The following is a 5,531-nucleotide window of genomic DNA, read 5'->3' on the forward strand; positions in this document are numbered from 1 at the left end:
AAAAAAAAAAAAAGAATCTTAAAAAGGCAGGCCAGCATTTCTTTCCCCCCAAAGATCATCGTGATTGAGGTGAGGACTGGGGAGCTTTGGAGGCGGGGCCTGGATGGGAAGCCGAGCTCTGCACTGAACCTCTTCCAGGAACCTGTCTATAAACGGAATCCTTGTCTCTGCAGCCTGCCCGCTGCTGCTGTCCCTCGAATCTCCTGCTGTGGCAGATGCCCCTGCTCAGGCCTGAGCCCGGGTAATGACTGATACACATAGTTTACCCCCAACCAGCTGAGAGATCAAAGTGACACTTTGTCAAAAATGGGATGGTGTAAGGAGTTAACTGTAAAATTAATTAAATGTCATGCACTCAAAAGCAGGACAGACAAGAGTAGAACCACAGCCAGGCAGTCAGCACGCTTCCTTATACTCTTCTGTATTGCCCCCCTACTGTGCCAAGAAATTGGGGGTGTGTGCTGGCATCCCTGATTCCTCTCCTTGGCTTCTATTGCTGAAATCCCAAGCCACTCCTCTCCTGGGTCGGATGTGTGGCTCTGCTAACACACAGACCAGACAGCTATTTGATCCGGGACTCAAAAAAAAAAAAAAAAAATTTTTTTTGAAAGCAAAAAACAGTGTGTAAGGTAATTTTGTTCCAGATCTTTCCCTTCGAGTCATGAACATAATAGATTTGACTTTTTACTCGTGTACCCCCCTAAGAAGCATAAAAGAAAGGTTACACTGTCAGGCAGCTAGAAAAGAGTTTAATTAATCCCAAAGTGTGCTCTTCGTTTGGAAAGTGCATTACAGAAGAACCCTGTGTCTACTGAACTAGATCCTTCGGGCTATTATGCCTCGTGCTGGAGAGAGTTTTCTGAGGGAGCCAGTCCCTTGCGGTCTGGAAGGCACTGCCATTAAACTGAGATCTATGCAGGGACCAATGCTGAAGATGCTGAAGGCGCAAGAACTCTTCCCACACAGTGGGAATTGGTGTGTCTATGTTTGTAGAAGATCTGAACCCAAAGGCTGTGGGTTTCCTTCTCGACTGATGGTCAAAGCTGCCCAGATGGCTGGCTCTCTCTGGGTCACCCCCATCCGTGCAGCCACAAAGGTATGGCAGTCTTTAGCTTGCTGATTTGTTCATTCATTCAATCATTCATTCGTTTTGATGTTTTCCTCCTACCTTTTGTTTGTGTTTTGGCAATTTCATATATGCATACGATGAATCTGGGTTTTTTTTGAATTTTAATTTTATTTTGTAAGTGTGTCTGTTGTCTGTACACATGAGTGCAGGTGTCCCATGGATCTGGAATTACAAGGCAGAAGATGGGTGCTAGGAAACAAACTCTAGCCCTCTGCAAGATCAGTACACACTCTGTTTGTTTGTTTGTTTGTCTTTTGAGACGGGGTTTCTCTGTGTAGCCCTGGCTGTCCTGGAACTCACTCTGTAGATCAGGCTGGCCTCGAACTCAGAAATCCGCCTGCCTCTGCCTCCCAAGTGCTGGGATTCATGGTGTGTGCCACCACTGCCCAGCTTCAGAACATACTCTTAAGCAGGGACCCATCTCTCCAGACAAAGACAATGTATCGTGATCATCCCCACCCCAATTTTCCCCTTAACTTGCCTCATGTACCCCCCAATATACTCCCTCCCACACTCATGTCTTCTCTAGGTCTCTTGCTTTCTTAACTTTATGTGTGTTGCCTTGCATGTAAGCGCATCCTGTGCCTGCAGTGCTCATTAAGGCCAGAAGAGGGCGTCGGATCTCTTGGCACTGGAGGCAGCGTGTGAATTAAAAAACTGGACCCAGACTCTGCAAGAGCAGCAAATGCTCTTAACGCCCGAGCCCCGTAACCATCCCCGACTCCTCCTTAGCACGGCGGGTTCAGTCGGTGCTGTCTTCTGGAATGCTGGTTGACCTCATTGGCTCACTAATGTCTTCACAGGTAGCCACAGCTGTGGCGAGTTCACGAGTGCATCAGCCACACAGGTCCAGAATTTCGTGTTTCCCAGCGCCCCTCCCCCTCTTCCTCGATGTTCCCTGAGTCTTGTGGGGTTGATAAAGATGTCCCATGTATGGCTGTGCCCTCAATGGTCACTTCTTCTCACCACCTTGACCAGTTATGAGTCTCTGCATGAACTACAGCCCACAGCACACAGACGCTTCTTCACGTGAACCCGAGAGCCACAGTAACCTATAGGAAGACACATAAATATTTGGAAGGCAGCTTGCCGACAGCAGTAGTAAGCCTCCCTTAGGGCCTAGGACCTCCTAAGGCATGGGCTTTTGACCAGGTTTACAGTCCCAGGCAGGAAATCTCTCCTGTATTCAAGGAACATCCCAGAAGCGAGAGGGAAGAAAGGTTCTAAGAGCCAGAGGACCAGGAAGTCTCCTGTGAGGTCGTGCCTTCTAGACAGGACAGGGAAGGGACACCCATGAACTCTCCACAATATGGCTGCTTAAGCAAGACTTGAATAATGACAACACTCGTTGTCATGCCAACGTGGATGGGAGAACTCTCACAGGGCCCCACCCCTAGGCAAAGAACTGCCAATTAAAGGCTGCTGACGGGGAGAAATTGTCCTCCCCAGAGATAGTCCCTAAATGCTCATATTGAGAGCAAAGGGCCAGCCTTTAAAAATATACATATAAGCAACACTAAACTGACGCGGCAGCTGAATTGATTTGCATATATGTGTGTGTAACAATAATTAAAGAATAAGAGGGCACACATTGGAAAGGGGGTGCAGACCTGGGGTTAGACTCCAGAGAAGGAGCTCAGAAACTATGTAATTATAGTTTGTTTGGTTTTGTTTGTTTTTTCCAAGACAGGACTTCTCTGTTTAGCCCTGGCTGTCCTGGAACTCACTCTGTAGACCAGGCTGGCCTCGAACTCAGAAATCTGCCTCCCAAGTGCTGGGATTAAAGGTGTGCGCCACCATTGCTCAGTGTAAATATAGTTTTTAAAGATTAAAAATAAAAGGTCAAGATAAGGTAGAAATAATGAACAAGGAAATATGGTTGTTACTTTTAAATCTCTCCTGTGGAGCAGACCTCAAACCCAAGCAAAGAGTATCTGGTTCCCCTCCCCAGCGTTGGCGCTGTGGCCATAGCGGTCCTGCCTCCCTGTGAGGACAATCCAGGACTCCTCAGAAACTGGCTGTTGAAAAGGAAAAAGACTTGCAGTGTGTTTTAACTGGGCATCTTCCTTATCAGTTGGATGAGTGACTAAAGAAAACAAACTTAGGGTGTTCGACCCAGCACTTACCTCCACCCATCCGGGGTCAGATTCGCAGGAACAGAAAGCAGAAATGAAGGACTGTGAAGGGGTGCTAGCGAGCTACAGGCCCTGACATGAACCCCAGCGGAGCAGCCAGGCAGGTAGGACATACCTATACCCCAGCACCAGGTAGGCTGAAGCAGGAGGATTACTATAAATTCGAGGTGCCTGGGCTATGTAGGGAGCTCCAGATCAGTGAGGTGGCCTGTCTCAATAGGAAAGAGAAAGACAGAAACAGAGAGAAACAGAGAGAGGGAGGGGCTTTCTCTAAAGGCTCCGCCCACACTAGGAGGACTCAACAGATTATCAAAGGAGGAGGAGGAGGAGGAGGAGGAGGAGGAGTCATGAAGCTGGGAGGGAGATACGTTGGTCCACTACCAAATAAATTGTAGGGAGGTGATGTCATAGTCACCATATATTGCATACATGTACAAAATTCTTCAAAAATGAAAAAAGAAAGGATGGTGGCTGCTAGGGTCAGGACTGGGGGACGCTGAGTGTTTGATGGGGATAGTCTGACCAGACGATGAGTTCCTAAGTAAGTGGGGACGGGTGCCAAGCAAACTGAACATACCCGGTGCCGTGAGCCACTGAGAAGCGGCCCGGATACTAAGTTTTCTGAAGCCTACATTTTACCATGATTTAAAGGAATTAATAATGAAAGGGCAAAGCACAGGCTGTTCTATTAAAAAAGTACATGGTGTTCTGCCTTGCTGGAGATGTTAGCATGTCTCTGATTTCAGAACAGCTTGAAGCCTAGGGCCAAGGTACCTCGCTGGGCATCTGATGGCGAGCCTGGGGCCAGAGTGCCTCGGTGAGCCTCTGAGGGTGAGCCTGGGGCCAAGGTGCCTCCGTGGGCATCTGAGGGCAAGCCTGGACTCTTCGGAGGCCTGGGAGGAAATGTCTCCTGCTCCTGAGTAATGACGGTGGTTTTCTGGCGAAGACTAAGGAGGAAGGAACTAAAAATACTTATTGGTCACTCTGCCAAAACTCCACAGCGCTCGGAACGTCCCAGGCCAACATGTGGAAGCACTCTCCAAGAGAGAAGGGCCAGCCTATGCACCAAGGTCAAAGTCATGTTATCATTCCACTCTGCCTCTCAAGGCTGCTGTTGTACAAGAGACAGGGTGTCCAGGACTGACCCCAGATAGCTCACTGCCCACCCAGCACAGAGGCAGTATCCAGAAGAACTGGCCAGGTTCCCAGCCTACACCCCAGAGACACCATCCGGAGCCCAGCCTTGGGACCTGGTAGAGCTATTAGCCTTGGCTGCAGGAAGCCACGCCCGGGCTGCAGAAAGCCACGCCCAGGCTGTAGGAAACCACGCCCAGGCTGTAGGAAACCAAGCTCAGGCTGTAGGAAGCCGTGCTCAGGATACCTGCGGAGGTGAGGGGGAGGAGAGAGGGGAATAAGAGTGGAGAGAAGTTCAGATGGCTTATGCTCCTTTATATGATCCTAATTTACACAAGAATCGTGGACGATCTGGTCAGGATACAGTAGGTGTGCCACACAGCCTGGACCTGACCCATTTAACAAAGGCTCCGGTGTGCCAAAGCAGCTGGCCCACGGAACCACGCGGTGAAGAAACAAAATCTTACCAGGTAGAGAGAGAGCATTGCAGGACGCGGAGTGGGGGACTGGTGAACCCCTGGCCTGAGGACTTCAGGGCATCTCCTGAAACCTGTCTTCACCTTGCAGGTTGGCATTGGAGCAGATGTCACAAAGCTCTGTGCCTGTTAATGTGGAAGAATATGACTCTCTGCCTAGCACCTCATTGTGGGTTTGGGACATTGTGGACCATAAAGGGGAAAGTGTGTCCTTGCAGGAAGGGTACATAGTGACCTAAATTGGTGTCTTGGGCACGTCGTTCCGAGTCTTATTTTCCTTACTTAAGCGAGACTAACGGAGGTTGTGGTGCATGCCTTCGATGCCAGCACTCTGGAGGCAGAGTCAGGTGCATCTACCAGTTCAAGGCCAGCCTGGTCTACAAGCCAGCTCCTGGCCAGCCAGTGCTACATAGTGAGACCCTGTCTCAATAAACAAACAAATAAAGAAGTTAAATTGATAAATAAATCGTCTCTGAAGCACAAAGGGGACAGTAGCTTTGAGGACTCCAACCCTTATCTTTACCTTTAAGCTAAGAGTTAGAATCCACTCAGTTTTTTAAATGGCTTAACTACTTATTTCTGGTTTTTTTGAGACAGGCAGGTCTCGAATTCACTGTATAGCCCAACCTTCCAACCTTCCTGGCTCCATCCAAGATT

The 5,531-nt window shown here is 49.0% G+C and overlaps 1 long non-coding RNA gene across 1 annotated transcript; it reads right to left on the reverse strand.

Moving 5' to 3' along the window:
• Positions 1 to 735: 735 nt before the first annotated feature.
• LOC116095694 lies at positions 736 to 3,462 on the reverse strand. The gene is made up of 2 exons (XR_004120697.1): positions 3,256 to 3,462; positions 736 to 2,181 (listed from the first exon to the last, which is right to left on the reverse strand). It is a non-coding gene; the product is annotated as an uncharacterized LOC116095694 (long non-coding RNA).
• Between the last annotated feature and the right edge of the window lie 2,069 nt (positions 3,463 to 5,531).

The sequence above is a fragment of the Mastomys coucha genome, unplaced genomic scaffold (assembly GCF_008632895.1).
Source record: "Mastomys coucha isolate ucsf_1 unplaced genomic scaffold, UCSF_Mcou_1 pScaffold18, whole genome shotgun sequence".
In the NCBI taxonomy this organism is placed as follows: Eukaryota; Metazoa; Chordata; class Mammalia; order Rodentia; family Muridae; genus Mastomys; species Mastomys coucha.